This window comes from Erithacus rubecula (assembly GCF_903797595.1).
Source record: "Erithacus rubecula genome assembly, chromosome: 12".
Lineage (NCBI taxonomy): Eukaryota > Metazoa > Chordata > Aves > Passeriformes > Muscicapidae > Erithacus > Erithacus rubecula.
Window position 1 is genome coordinate 18167769 of NC_136664.1, and position 15362 is coordinate 18183130.

Consider the following 15362-nt stretch of genomic DNA (forward strand, 5'->3'; position numbering starts at 1 on the left):
AGCTGTTCTACAGGTAATCAATAGATGAAGGTTACACCTTCTTTACAAGAAGCAGAGCAACATCTCTCCAAACATCCTCTCACCATGTTATACAAAATTCTCTGTAGAGCTCCTCACCAGAGAGCTGCAGAATACCGCATTGCCATCTTAATTATTCACTGTGCTGTGTAAAATAATTAAGTAGTTTATTTATCATATTTCACATTTTGCAGCCCTTCCCCTAAAATACTTCCATCACATTTTTAAAGAAAAAGAATTCATTTGCAAAAGGATCTGCACCATTAGAAATTTGTGTCTCTTATTTCACAGGTAAATACAAGCAGGTGGAATGAGCCACTGTTTTGTTTTCTATTTAGATAACTTTTATATCATTTTCAGAAACATTTGTCACTGTATGTAGTGACTGCATTTCTTCCCTCTCTCTGCTTTGTCTCCCACTAATTTATTTTGGCTCCTGCTGAGACACGAGGAGGCACAGAGACATCTCACTGCCTTCAGCAGCAGCTTCTCACACAAGCTTGGTGCAGGTTGTGAATAAAATGCATCCAAAGCACATCCAAAGCAGGGCAGCACAGGCAAGGAGAGAGCTTTTATGCAGAAATGAGGGAGCACATCAACACACAGCACACACACCGAGGCTGGCACTTACCAGAAGAAATTCTAGTACTTTGTGTTTACTCCATAAACAAGGAAACAACGGGGCTCAGGCCCCAGCTGCGAAAGCAAATTTGGCAGACCGAGAAAAGAGAATGTAGAAATGAAAAGAGAAGGGAAAGACACAAAGCAATTCACGTCTCCTAGAAATAGTTTTGCGGGCGGAGGACCCATTCTGGCGGCAGCACACGCTTCTCTGCTCCGCTGGGGTTTAAAAATGCCGGTCCATTGTCGCCCCATTAATTGCGAGCTGCTGTGAGAGGCTCAGGGAGCGCTCGGACTGAGCTCGCTCCCGAATTTATCCCGCACTTTATCCGGGATGGCGGAGCCGCCCCCGCACAGGGGGGGGGTCTAATTGCACCCTGCTAATTAAAACCTGGCGTGGTCTGAGAGCCACTCGGAGCTCGGCACAGAGAGATCTGCGACCCAAACATCGTCCAAACCCGAGAACAGGGAAAACAACGGCACTGAGTGGCTGCACGGGAGCAGGAGCTGAGTATCCCAGCGTGGGACAGATGTTCTCTCCCGTGAAACAGACACAAAGGATCACAGCGGTAAACATCTCACCCCACAGGAATCATCCTCGTTTCCAGCTCACAAAGGCCTCTGAAAACCGAGTCTCTCCACATTAGCTTTTACTTGGATTCTTTGACTTCTCACTGCTTTGTTTATAGAAACAGGCTCTCTTTGATGTCAGAACATTGGAAGGAGTGAAACAATAAATTTCCCATATTCTAATAGCCAGGCATCCCGAGCTTGTTCAAGGACCCCTTGATTCATGAAGGCAAATAATTAAATTACCTGAGCTTTGATCAGGGAGTGCTGCAGTCCCTTTTTGATGTGGATTGTGATTGTTTGAAGCTGCATACACAACTGGCCCACACGGGGTTTAACCCTTTGGGCACCAGCAGCAGACTGGCGTTCCCCAGTGAGCCCCACGGCACCGTGTGGGAATGCTGCTCCAGAAGGAGCACAGGAGGCTCGGCAGGCCCAGGAGGATCCCTGCACCACACACCTGATGGGATGTTCACTGAACAGTCAAGTCAACCTGTCTTAAAAGCATTTTTGGGAGCCACTCTTTGCATGGCATGACACCGAGGCATGAAAGCAGCGCTGAGAAGCAAAGGGGTTTGGCTTGGCACTATAAGATATTCATCACATCCGTGCTTCCCAACTATTTCCCCCAAAAGAAATGGGAGTGGGCACAGACCCCTCTAGTCAGGTGAAAGAACACACTCAAATAGGAAAATCAAGTAGATTCAAGCCTTCCCTCTCCTCAAACACAAGCACCTGGATGGATTAATCTGTGCCATGACCAAGTCAAAGCCCTGGTTTTACTGCCTGCAGAAAAACAGAAACAGAAGTCAGTGCAGACACTGTGCTCTCAGCTGATTTCCATTCTGGATATGATTACTGAGAAAATTCCTCACATAAATGAGGAATTAGGCTCCTCATCATTCATTCTAAGATTCTTTCAGGACACGAGGAGGTTACTAAAAGAACATAATTAGAAGGCATAATTAATATATAGCAATCTCTCACTCGGTTCCCTACACAGCTCCAACAACACAGCCATGGATACACCCCTAATTTTAGCAGCAGTTCCATGGATTATGGAAATGACCTCACCAGACTACTGAGATGTGGCAAAAACAGTTCTGCAACACGATTTTTTCTGGTCTCATCCATGGCAGAAAGGCATCTGTCCTTCACAGAACAGCTGGGGAAAGGATCCCCGTCATGCAGAGTGACATCTCAATTCACAGGATAGAGACTGCAAAAAGCATAATGAACATGCCTGCCTTCCCCTAGATAATAGGCAAATTATTTTGAGGCATAAGGATGTAGATGGAAATTCATGTATTTACATTAAAATGCTTGCTAAGTTATTAAAAAGTTGGGATGTTTCTGATTTGTTGGAAAATAAAACTTGGGGCTTTCTGTAAAGCCCGGAGGGGAAATGTGTATTATGAGTTGGTGAGAATGAGAAAAGAAGTCAATGTAGACACAATTTTATGCATTTTCCATAAAGTCAAAGGAGCTGCACATATATCTAACATGAGAAAAGGCAAATCTTCCTCTTTGAGCAAACACTCCTGGTAGCACCAGTGAAAAATGTTAAAGGAGGAGCTGCTGATCTCAAATTCAACAAGCAATTAGCATCCATTAACTCAGAGTAATAAAATACCCAAGGCACTTATGGGTTAAATATAGCATAAAGAACATAGAAACAGTTAAAACATAAGCTTTACTTCGGTTTATTTTGAATTCTTTAATTTCTAGTAAAAATGGATGTGATTTCCAGATGGGAGACACCTCTAGGCAAAAACATTCTCCTTCTTTTCTCCAATAGGCAAAATGACTAAATACAAATGGAAAAGTCTTTTGTAGACATGATTAATTTAATTTACATTATTTTCTTAATAAAGAATCAATGACCTTCTGTAAATTTTGGGGGGAAAACAAGCAAATGACAGTTAAAAGTCCTGAGTTTTGGTAGCTGTCCTATAATGTACAACTTCCAAGAAATTATTTTCTGGTTGCTCATTTCTGAAGGGAAATACCATCAAGGCTGAGCTGTTCTCCAGCCCAACTCATTTCACATTCAACTTGACTGGATAATTAAACACGTATTAGTGCAACTTCATCCATTTGATGGAGCACTGAGAGCATTCCTAACACTGGTAGGACCAAAACCTGGCTGAGCCCTGGGATGCACAACTCCATCTAAACTCAAACACAAACTCAGGGTAGCCACCAAAATACCCTGAAATGCCACATCAAGGGTGCTGCTCAATAATACCAGTGTCAGTGCATAACCCCATGGACTCCAGCACCACTTCTCTGCTTCAGATCTGCTTCACCAGTCTGAATTTAACCAGGAAAGTGCAAATGTCAGATAAACAGCTTAAACTGGCCTGCTCGTATGCTAATCACAGCTAACAAAGTTATAACAAATAACAGCAAAATTCTGAGCATGTATTAACCAAGGTGGGCATTCCCCACACCTTCCAGAAGTACAAATCCACCCTGAAGGGCACAATAAGGTGGAACTCAATGTCAAGCCCGTGCCATGAGGAAAAAAAATCAGCAATTTGACTTCTGACTTTTGATTTTCCTCATGTGTTTTGACTGCTCCTTTAAAGCTCAAGCCAGCAGCCACTTGGTAATTTGTGGTGCTCCAGAATGACAGCACATCACTGCAGCCTGGAGTGAATCCTCGTGCTGCCTTTTCCATGGAGTTCATTATGTCCTAGTTCCATGTGACAGCTGCATATTGCACTTCTCTAGTGAGGCAGCAGGGCTGGTTCCCACTTCCTCTCTCAGGAGAGTGCTCAGGTATTTCTCAGATCACACTCTTGCCTCATTTAAATGTGGGGTTTTCTTTGTCATGGAGTAAATAATTATTGAAGCCATTGAATATGCCAAGAATTAATTTTAGCTTCTCGCAGCACTTTGATATCTACTGAGACACACAAAAAAATGAACTTCTGCTGTTGGATCCAAGAAGTGAAATAATGTCAGCAGAAGATCACTGGACATCAGCTCCAAGCTCATAGTGGATGTGATTGCCCTGCATGCTGGACAGGAAAACCTTGCTTAATTTAGGGGGTAGGAAGAGCCAGAGAAGGCAAATGTTGGATAAGCCTGACCCAAGGAAACTGAGAAGAATGTCTCCACTTTTGAACACAAGTGGAGCTCGCTGAGTAAAGGAGAAATATGAAAACAAAAAAAGGGAGGTCAGAAGAGGTCACTGTACCTGCTAAAGGTGAGGTTATGGGAGGGCAGAGCAAAGTTTGCATTGCAAAGTGGGAAAGTCTGGGTGTGAAACGTTCACTGAATATTATATTTGGAGCTGCAAGGAGAGCAGGATCTGACAAACTGAGGGCAAGGAGTCTCATCCACACCTCAGCAAGGTGAGTGAACTCCACTGGAGGTGCAGGAGCCTGAGCCCCCGAGACAAGCCCAGGGCACAGGCAGGACTGGAGGGCACAGAGACATCAGCCTCAGCTGTTGAAGGTGCTTGTTGTGAGCCAGGGCATGCAGATGCCACAAATAGCTCTGCATGTTCCAGAGCAGCCTTGGCTGTCCAGGGCAGTGGACTGGGACCTGCAGCACTGAGCAAGGGATCAGTTAAAACCAGTTTCACTTACAGGGCTGCAGCCCAAGCACCACAGAAAACCAAAGATCTTTAAGAGGATTTGTAACTCAATACTTGAAACATGAACATAATGAATTTGAGAATATTCTTTTTCATAGAAACATTACAAAATTCATAACTTTAAGGACAGAAAGAACAATTATGACCATCCTGTCTGACCTACAGCCACATGTATTGCTACCTAATCAGCCCTTTTGTATGTAAATGACAAATTGTTTGCATGCAAATGCCACTGCCTGCTCTGTTTTCTTCTTGCTTTTGAAAAAGAAATGCTATGGAAATTGCCACCGTGCTAAAAAGAATTGAAATGCATACTAATCAGCCATATTCTCCCAGCTATACCAGCTATAATTGGAACAGTAACAAATAAAAAGGCAACAATCAGCACTGGAAAAAAATTTTCTATTTGAATCGCAGCCCCAAGTAAAATTATTATTCAGCTGCTTTTCAAAATTTTCGAACCTCTTACGTCTGGAGAAATTGGGTTTGAAACTGTGAATGAACACGACTTTTCACTAATGTGAAATATTGAAGATGTCTGGAATTTCAATTGCAAGAAAAATACCCTGAAAGAGAATGGGAAGGAGCCATTATCATAAAAAATATCTGTTGTCTGTGTGCACTGGGTAAGTGTTGGGGTGATTCTCAGTTCCACCAGGCTGCTGATCCCTGTGCCTCATGCAATATGGAATGGGAGGGTTTGACCAGGGCTCTGCACGTGCTGAATTAACCTGGCAGCATTCAGCTGCTCCAATGTTGCTCCTTGCTGGAAAACAGCTCACAGCCATTCCTACCTGACCAGCAAGTGCCCTGAAAGCAAGAAATGCACTAAACCCTTGTCCTGAATGGTGATCTACCACGAGTTGAGTGATGCTGAGAAATCCTGACCTGCACCAGTGTGTGGTCAGTCTCTGAAGGGAGCATTGCTCTGAGGAGGGTGAGATTAAATCCTAGAATTGAATCCCACCATTTCAATTGTGTTTTCTATTCTAATTAAATAATTTCTTAATTTCTAAATGCCATTCAAAGTCCTGCATTTGCCTCAGGATCACTCTCTTTACCCTTCTCTTTCTTTATCTCTCTCTTATTAAATTATGCCCAAAAAATTAGGGATGAACTTTTTGAATGGCATTTTCCTTGAGCAATATAAAGGTTGCAGTTTTAATCTGTTACTTCCACCAAAGTTTTCCAGTCACCTCTGTAAATGAGTGCACAAAATGCGCATAAGACAGGTCTGTGACTAAAAAGGTCTGGGAGCCCTTGTTTGGGGGCTGGCATGGTTACAGGTACATTGCTTGGTCTAGGAACATTTATTTTTGGTTCAAATGCCAGCCAGCTTTGCTCAAGCTCTATTCCTTTTGTTTGCCTTGCAATGTCAATACACACACACAACCCCCCAAAAAAAACTTAGTTGATAACAGATGAAAGGAGTAATAGAGTTATTCATTCAGCAGCTAAGATCTGTGAGATAATTACTTTAAATCAAGAAGGGGCAGACCATTTAAATTTATGACTTAATGCAGACACATGCATGTATTAATAAAACAGCATTAATGGAAATAGGGTTTAGTCTCCTGATTCCAATAGAGCCATCATTTCTGCTTTGCACTGAACTAATGACTTAGCCTTGGTAGAATTATATGTATGCATGTATTTAACTATTTAACTTAACCACTGAGACCAATTAATGTGTTTCTGAAGTTTGATTTTATTTAAAAGTATATATCAGCAGCCTCACTGGGATCAAAATTATGTTGAACCAGAGTTTATATGGCAGCAGTTTAACCTTAAGCGTGACTCTCTTCCCTTGGAATATCTGACGTAAAATTAAGAGCACTGAAATGTGGGGCAGAAGAAGCAGCCCTTCAATGGGATGGGCAGCGAGTTCAGGAAGTTTTTGGCTTCCCAGGCTAGCAGAGACTGTGATTAGGGGCTCATGTCGAAGGGAGTGGGGCTGTGAGAGGGCACAGCACTGATTTACTGCCTGTCCCAGCCTGGAGGACAGGACAGGGACAAACCTGACTCAGCCAGGCTGAGCTCGAGCTGGGCTTGCTCATAGGATACGAAAACCTGCACCATGTGCACCATACAAAGACAAAAACTCTGTTTTAAAGGGGTTTTGAATCAAATTCCTACTGCTCATCTCTCCAGTGTTCCCCTGCACAGGTGGTGTCCTCAGCATATCACTGGAGGCTCATGGCAATATTGCCAGTCTGCACCAACACCATTTAATGAAACCTTAATTGTAATTACTGCCCTGACAGGCATTTCCTACAACTGACATTCACATATCAAAGTCCTGTCCAATTTTGTCTGCATTATCATGCTCCATGATCCACTATTTCTCTTAGTGTGTCTATAATGTGGCTACAGACTACCTGTTGATAAACAATTAAACATCATTATAATAATGAATTATATTTGGAAACCTCTTGCTGCAGTGTTCACCAATCACTCTGGAAAAATCCTGGCTCCTATTTTACATTCGGTTACTTGGTTCTTTTCTTTTAATCCATTCACATTGATTTCTACTACTCCAACTCTGCCTGCCATTGCATTCCAATTAAGAATTCTGATGAACTCTTGCTGATTCAGAAGGGAGAGGGCTCTCACTCATTGCCAAACTTTGGAGGGAAAAAAGCAACAAACCGCACACACAAAACCCTCTTTAAGAATTTGCTTAAGCCAGCACTTCAACACCGAGGAGCTAAATTACGGCTGGGGGAGTCAGCAGAGCCCGGTGGGACAGGGATGCCCGGGAGTCACCCACCCCCGAGCTGCAGTGGAGGGAGCCCCGACGCCTTGGTCAGGAAAAAAAGAGCCTGGACGGCACCTGCCCCCCGGGCACTGCTCAGCGGCACGGCTGCAGGCTCCACACACTCCTCTCTGATCCCTGCTGCCCCTCCAGGCACCGCCGATGACCCTGCCCATATCCCTGCCCATGTCCCTGCCGTGCGGGATCTCGGGAGGGCCTTGAGCAGCACTGGCAGCTCCACGTTTCCCTCCCAGCCTGAGCACAGGAGCAGCTGAAGGGCTGTTTCCACCCCTGCAGCACAGAGAACGGGCACTCACAGGTCTCCTGTGCCCTTTTCCCTTGAACTTGGATTAGAACTTGGATGAGGTGCATTAATAAACTTCTATGGCTGCACCCAGGAGACGTTCTGCAGTATTGTAGAGTTCTGCATTTGGCACATCTATGGTACATCCTTCTTATACACAGCAATGTGGTTAGTCTGAATCAAATCAAGGATCCAGTCTGTAGGAACACCCCAAAGGGCATGTCTAGAAGAACATCGGAAGGCAGCAGCTGGAATAAGCCTCGTTCCATGCCTGCAACCATTTCAAATTTATGTGATCATATATGTCCTTCCTGGTCAGCATAGATGGGCTTTGGAACAGCCAGGGATTGTGGAAGGTGTCCCTGCCCATGGCAGGGGGTAGGGGGTAGAAAGAAATGAGCTTTAAGGTCCCTTCCAACACAAACCATTCCATGATTCTGTGGGTAGTAACAACATATTTTGTATTCCAGGGTGCTGCAGGATACATGCAAGTGATTTGGACCAAAGTGCTTTTCTCAGTCTTTCAGCTGTAAGCGCCACTGACCTGGATGTGAACAGATAAAACTAGTCCAATTTAGCCTAATATGTCTTTTTTTTTTTTTTTTTTTTTTTTTCCTCCTATCAAGGATGTCCTTATAAGAGCTCTCAAATCCGATATTACGTCTGAAATAAATATATTTTGTTTCACTGTATCGTTTTTTCCCGCCTTTAAACTCTTGGCATGGCGTGAACCGACGCTGCCTTTGAAAAGGGCCGAAAGAGCGAGCAAAGCCCCTTCGAGAGAGGCCCGCGCTGCTGCTCCACACCCAGCTCCAGCTGTGGAGTCAGCTCGTCTGCAGACGAGCCGCGCTTCCAGCCCCCCCGACTCCTCCGCCAGAGCCGAGACGGTACCCGCGGCCGCGGTGAGGCGGTGCAGGGGCTGGAGGGCGGTGCGAGCCCGGGGAGCGCGGCGTGATCCCGCGGGCACAGAGCCGGGAACGCTCCGGGAACACGCGGCGATTCCGGCCCCGCATCCCGCGGGCACAGAGCCGGGAACGCTCCGGGAACACGCGGCGGGTCCGGCCCCGCATCCCGCGGGCACAGAGCCGGGAATGCCCCAGGAACACGCGGCGGGTCCGGCCCCGCATCCCGCGGGCGCTCCCGGTGCGGGCACAGCCGGGAACGCTCCGGGAACACGCGGCGGGTCCGGCCCCGCATCCCGCGGGCACAGAGCCGGGAATGCCCCAGGAACACGCGGCGGCTCTGGCCTCGCATCCCGCGGGCACAGAGCCGGGAATGCCCCAGGAACACGCGGCGGCTCTGGCCCCGCATCCCGCGGGCACAGAGCCGGGAATGCCCCAGGAACACGCAGCGGCTCCGGCCCCGCATCCCGCGGGCACAGAGCCGGGAATGCCCCAGGAACACGCGGCGGCTCTGGCCCCGCATCCCGCGGGCTCAGAGCCGGGAACGCTCCGGGAACACGCGGGGCAGCACCGCCCCCTGCTGCCCGCCTGCCGCAGCGCAGCCCGGAGCGATCCCAGCCCGGAGCGATCCCAGCCCCGAGCTGATCCCAACCCGGAGCTGATCCCAGCCCCGAGTTGATCCCAGCCCCGAGCTGATCACAGCCCTCCTTCCCCCGAAATAACGCACTTCCCGGATCGTACACTCTGAGTCCTCAGCCTCAAAACAGGGCTGACACATTTCCTCCTATAATAATATAAGAAGCTTTACTCCATGCCCAGCATGTATCAAAGCCGCGGGTACCGTGCTCCTTGACCGGTAGAAACAAGGCATCTGATGTAGAAAGATATAGATGGCATTAAATGGTCATAAAGTCCTCTTAGTTCACCCAGACAAAGCGCCCTACCCAATCTCCACTTAAATCAATGGCCACCTTGTCATTTCTGTACCCAAGCCCTGTGTTGGCCCCAACAAACAAACAATGAAAGCTGAAGTGCCATTAAAAAAAAAAAAAAAAAAAAAAAAAAAAGGTATGGCATAGGAAATTATACACAGATTTTAGCTTAAAATGCGGGTAGAAGAACTCACGCACACACACACACAAGTGCAGGAAGCATGTTGCTAAACTGTTTCAAATTAACTGATTCCAGATGAGACCTCTGCTTCTCACACACTGAAGATATTTTGCTGAACACCCAGCTCACAAAATGGCTTAAAAATTCAGTCAGGGGGATTCACCAAAAAGAAGAGATGCCAAGTGTGAGGTGACTTGAAATTTCTATGTCTGAGCTAGAAATAGCTTCTATTGTGGAATTCTCATCACTCAAAGGTTTGTTTGTCAAGTTATGTTGTTACACTACAGCAGTTGGAGAAAATAAGAATGTTAGTCTCAGTCTACTGTAACTCTGAACTTCACATATGTTCCTTACACTAAATTAAATATGTCAGATGTTGTCAGAATAACTTATTAATTGAAGCTGAAATCACATGATGCACTTTAAAGCATTTTATCAGCTAAATCACAGAAATCACTCCAATGTTGGCAGTTTCCCTATATTTTTATGCAGAAAAAAAATTAATTTAGCTGCCCTATCTCTCAATCAACCATTTCTATACATATTTTCCTCTGAAACTGCTGCTGATAAATTGCAATGACTTATCTCATCCCCTGGCATGTCCTATTGTAGCAGCATTTCTGCTAATGAAGTAATCTAGTTCCTACTGATTTCTTTGGACAGGCAACACTTATAATTGTAGCAAAGTTAAAGCTGATGTAGAGAAGCCTATAAATAGCATTCTCTGTCCATGCTTATTCTCAGCTGTACAAAAAAAAAAAAAAAAAAAAAAAAAAAAAAAAAAAAAAAAGGTGAAAAATCCTATTTCAGGGCCTAAGAACAAGAGCCTGCCAAAGAAAGACGTCCTTTAGGTAAAATTTTCCTAAAGGATTTCAGAGTTATTTACTGAATATCTTGTTCTTAGTTCTGTAACTTTATTTTGTTCTTCTGCAAGAGGCAGGAGAACTGCTTTTGAACAGCAGCCAATTCTGTTTTCTAGAGCACAGACTCTTCTAGAGCCAGAAACGTGCTCCAAGAATGCCTTGTGTGTTAAGGCACGGAGCTCGGAGCAGGCTCCTGCTCCCCCTTCCCCTGCTCTCACTGCCCCTCTCCCTCTGCCGGGGAGCTGCTGCTCCCGAGCAAACATCTGCAGCTTCCCTGCCGTGGACTCGCGTATCTGTGCCCCCAAAACCAGCCGAAGGACCGAGCACAAGCGTCGATTTGTGCTCCAAACCTCGGCAGACAGACCTGGCTGAAGCAGGTGTCAGGTTAATTATCGCAGGACTTCTACACTGAAAGGTAATTTATTCCCTGGGATCCGTTAGCCAGCATGGAGAAAGAGAACAAAGTATTTACCTGGAGAATCACACAGACTTTGGAAACACTGAGGCAGACGGAAGAGCAAGGGAGGGAAAAAGGAGATGGACATCCAGCAGCGCCTGGTTGCGTGCTTCCCTGCTCCCCAGCCCGGCGGTGACTCTCTTATTCAACAGTTCCAGGATTAAATAATTCAAAACATTTAATTTCTTAACAGGGAGGCACGGAGTCTGTGAAAACCTTCTCGTATCACCATCACAAATCAACAGGAAGAAAGTCTTTCCCAGGGACTTGCTAGTAATTGGAACGTGAAAAAGAAATGAGCATTCTCCTCATAAAGGGCCAATTTCTGAATTAGTGACCTCATTTGCTAAAGAGCTTCCTTTGTCACAGATATCTGTGTAGGTAAATACTGTGTTACACAGCCACTCCGTCCTTTGTAGCAGCGGTACAAAGAAGCTCTCCCAGCATATACTGGTTCTCTCCTCACCAAATGAATATTTAAAAGAGTAGACAATAAAGGGGTACTTCTATAGGAGGTGAAGGCGTTTGTATCATGATGTCAGACTGCTATATGTGCTCCCGAAGGGCTGCACAGGAAGCACTTTTATTCTGAACTTAATGGTATTTATGGGGACCCGCAGCCTGATCTATTTTACCTTCCTTGGGGATGTGCTTATGCATGCATCACCCAGGAGTCTAATGCTTTTTGGACTAGCCCGTGTTAGAGACAGATACCATTTTGGTACCTTGTGAATAGTAATGCGTTTGAAAGCCAGCAAAAAAATTAAATAAATAAATAAGGGGGGTGGGGGGGGAAGGGTATAAATCAAAGTCTTTGCCTTTTTCATTCTGGCTAGAGTAGCCTTCATTTCATGCACTCCTAATTCCTGCATATCTATTTTGTGCCTGTGAGCTACAGCGCAAGTAAAAGATTTTCAGTTCGGGGCTTTCGGCATCTGCTTCTCCTGAGGAACATTTTAAAACGGCCAAACGCTAGCCCTCCCTCCCCCTCCCACCCGCGAGCAAGAACCGAAAAGAGGGTGAGAAAAAAAAAAAAAAAAAAAAAAAAAAAAAAAAAGGCAGCGTCTGCCAGAGCGTTTTCCTTCTCCCTCCGGAGCGCCGAGCGCGCCCCGGGGCCTCGCGGCCGCCGCAGCCCGTCCCCGCTCGGCTCCGCACACCTGCCCGGCCCGGCAACTCCGGGGCACCGCCAGCATTCCCCTGCCCTGTTCTCACCTGCCCTGTCCTCTCCTGTCCTGTCCTTCCCTCCCGAGCTGCCCACGCTCTGCCCCGCCGCTCCCTCCCCTCGCCTTTCCCTGCCCCGGCGGGGCTGCCCCGGCTGCCCCCGCTCACCTGCGCTCCCGCGGCTCCGGCCGCGTCCCTCGGCCGCCTGCGGAGCGGGGACAGCAGGCGAGTCCCATTCACAAGTGGCTCGACAGCATCTTCAGCCTATTACACTCCAGCGGCAGCGGCGGCGGAATGAGGCTCCGAGCTAGCGGCAGGAATTAGAAAGAGGGAGGGAGGGGAAAGGGGAGAGGGAGGGAGAGGGAGCGAGGGGAGTGAAGCAAGATTAGAGGAAGGGAAAAGCTGGAGGCTGTTGCTTCGTCTCGATTTTCCTGTCCCTTCCCCCAGCCCAGGGGGAGCGCAGCCCCCGGCCCTGCCCTCCCGCGGGGCCGAGCGGGGCTGGGGGGGAGGCGAGGGGGCCAGGAGCCCCGGGCAGGAGCCCCGGCAGCCTGTCCGTGTCCCTGTCCCTGTCCGCGGGCGGGTGTCCCCCTCCCCGCGGCTCGATCCGCACCTCTCTGTCACGCAGGCAGCCCCGGGCGCGGCTGCGAGGGGCGCGGGGACCCCCATGCTGCGGCGCTGTGCCCTGTCCGTGTCCCTCTGTGTGTCCCTCTGTGTGTCCCCGGGTGTCCCCTCCCCGCCGCCCCTCCGCGGGCTGCCCAGGGCAGGGAGCTCCGTGCGCGGGGACAGACGCGGGGCTCGGCTGGGCGGCACGGACAAGACAGCGTTTTATACTCAATCCAGTCATGTTTCCTGTCAGGAGCAGACATTTGTCCAGGAATAAAAAAAAAAAAAAAAAAAAAAAAAAAAAAAAAAAAAAAGACAAAGTTCCTCAAGCATTTCTGGATGTGGAAAAATCTTGATCTCTTACAGCTCACAGCCAGACGCTGAGGCCAGGCCTGGAGGTGTGCGGGGGTGGACTTTCTCCTCAGCCATGACTTTCCCTCTCCCACTGCCCGTTTTCCTCACCCACCGTGATTCCAGGTGTGGCTGAGCTCCAGGAGGCAGGGAGCAGCACCCTGAGCCCATCCACACCCAGGGCAGCTCACAGCCCCACGGCCATGGGGGCATAGGTGAGCCTGCAAATAAATTCCCTCTGCTCCACCAGCATCCATCCTATCCACCCTGTGTGAGCCTGTGAGCTCAGCCCAGCCGTGTGGCTGTGGGGCAGGGCAAGGAAGGATTAATTCATGGCCCCTCCAGAATAAGGATTGCATTCACTGATGGAATAAACCTGGTACCTCTGTGAAGCTATTCTGCCCACCCTCAGGCAGCCCAGCCCTCTGCTCGTTCCCCAGGGCAGCACTGGTGCTGTTCTGGGACCACACCACTTGGCCCTGGAGAACAAGGCTTTTATATTCTCTGTTAATTAGCTCTGCCAATAACAAGACAAAGAGGAAAAAAAAAAATGGCACAAAAGCTGCCACTGTACAAACAAAGAATTGGGAAGGAGGAAAGCTGATAAACAATGCATCCTTAGGAGGCTGAGGGACACTGAACACAGTGCAGTGGAGCACTAAGTCACGGAATTGTCCAGGTTGGAAAAACCCTGCAAGATCATCAAGTCCAACTGCTCTCCTAGCACTGCCAAATCCACCACTAAACCCTGTCTCCCAGTGCCACATCCACATGTCTTTGAGTGCTTCAGTCACCACTTCCCTGGACAGGCCTTGACAACAATTTCAGTGAAGAAATTTTCTCCAGTAACCAATCTAAACCTCCCTTGGTGCAGCCTAGGGATATTTTCCTTTGTCCTGTTTCTTGTTACTTGGGAGCAGAGTCTGACCCTCACCTAGCTATGACCTCCCAACAGGGAATTGCAGAGAGCTCTAATGAGAGGGAGCCTCCTTTTCTGCAGGCTAAATAACCACAACCCTGCCCTGTGGCAGGCCTGGGCAAACAGCAGGATCCTTCTGGCTGCAGAGCTGGGGCTGGGAGAATTAAGGAATAAACCTGTTCAGGGCGTGGTCGAGAGTTGCCATTTCAGCTCAGAAAGGCCCAGCGACAGGTCTGGGTGTGCCATGTGGGGGAGGATGGGACTGGAGCATGGACTCAGCCCCAGATGGCTGGAGAGGTGAGAAACAAGAGCAGTGGCAGTGGTTGGGACAGCCAGGAGCAAACCCAAAAACACCCCAGGGACTGAGCTGATAGCATGAGGTAACAGCACAGCAGAATAATTACTACTGAAGTAGTACTATTAGTACTATTTTGATAGGAATATGGTTGAGACAACATGTTTTAGGAGTGGGTTTTGAGAGAGAATTCAAGGAACAACAACAGCCATCAGGAAATGAAACATGGAAAGCATCGCTGGAGAACATCTTTAGGGAGATGTGCATGAGGAAGGAGGGTGGTGCACACTAATTTGAAATTGTTTTGTCAAGAAATTGGTTTTGGACAGAAACCAGGAAAGTCAAGTATGCCTCAAAATGTATTATATAGATCCTGTCCAAAGCTTCTGCCTTCAATGAATGCCTGTCAATGTCCTGGTGATGGTGAAAGAATTACCATTCAGTTTTGTCATGGGTACAGTGCAGTACTAGTGAGCTGTGCCTGAACTGCCCCCAGGCTGAGACCTGAGAGCTGGCTGAAGAATTTTTTCCCTTTTCCCCTTTTCTTGCTGGCTCTAGCAGCATGGTGGGGGGATGACTTCTGTAATTCTCTTTTTTAAACTGCTGAGATCAGATTTTTTTGAATATAAAGGAAATGTGAAAGCAATTTCAATCTAATTAAGCATATACAATAGGTACCCATAATATTCTCCAGTCAAAGAGCATATTGATCTCTATTGAAAGGTTTCATTAATTCCATTCAAAGACGCACGTTAACAAATGGGTGCAGTAACATCTGATTTGGAGAGAGCCTTGCATCTTCCCTTCCTTCTGCATTGAAATC

General features: G+C 47.5%; 1 protein-coding gene across 3 annotated transcripts in view; it reads right to left on the bottom strand.

The window, feature by feature from the left end:
- CDH11 (cadherin 11) overlaps positions 1 to 13249 on the bottom strand; it is an 85017-nt gene extending 71768 nt beyond the window's left edge. Inside the window, exons 1-2 of one of the 3 annotated variants that reach the window (XM_079315880.1) lie at positions 12982 to 13249; positions 12540 to 12678 (exon numbers count right to left, since the gene is read on the bottom strand). The gene's annotated coding sequence lies outside the window, so the exon portion shown is untranslated. Of the gene's footprint in view, positions 1 to 649; positions 941 to 12539; positions 12862 to 12981 lie in introns of those variants that run through there. The other 2 variants (XM_079315878.1, XM_079315879.1) reach the window with 2 other exon arrangements.
- Between the last annotated feature and the right edge of the window lie 2113 nt (positions 13250 to 15362).